Source organism: Triticum dicoccoides, chromosome 4B (genome assembly GCF_002162155.2).
Source record: "Triticum dicoccoides isolate Atlit2015 ecotype Zavitan chromosome 4B, WEW_v2.0, whole genome shotgun sequence".
Taxonomy (NCBI): Eukaryota; Viridiplantae; Streptophyta; class Magnoliopsida; order Poales; family Poaceae; genus Triticum; species Triticum dicoccoides.
In genome coordinates, this window is record NC_041387.1 from 578,421,682 (window position 1) to 578,422,268 (window position 587).

Below are 587 nucleotides of genomic sequence, written 5' to 3' on the forward strand. Positions count from 1 at the left end.
TCCGTTTTGCGGTATGCCACACCACTCCCGATCAACAGGACCCCCGTTTCGACCGTAGGAGGTCCGTTTCGTCTGTTTTGCGGTACGCCACACCCCTCCCGATCAACAGGACCCCTGTTTCGACCGTAGGAGGTCCGTTTCCTCCGTTTTGCGGTATGCGCGACTAGGCGTTCGAGACCCCGCCCGTATGTACACATACATGACCGCATTTTCTTTCTTGCACCCTGGCCGCTGTACGTACGTACATGCTACGTGCACGCCTCTACTACGACACGTGCGCGCCTCTACTACGACACGTGCGCGCCTCTACATCGACCAGTATGTATGTACACGTTCGCGACCAGGATGACAATGCTACGTACGCTTAGACCAGGTGGATCCCAACTGTCAGGCACTTCCTTGCCTGCGAAGATGTAGCTGGTGGGTCCCACCAGTCAGGGGGGCGAATCATTTTTTTTTGCCCGGACGCACTTCCTTGCATGCGAAGGTGTAGCTGCTGGGTCCCAGCAGTCAGGGGGGGGGGCGAATCATTTTTTTTGCCCGGACGCACTTCCTTGCGTGCGAAGGTGTAGCTGCTAGGTCCCAAC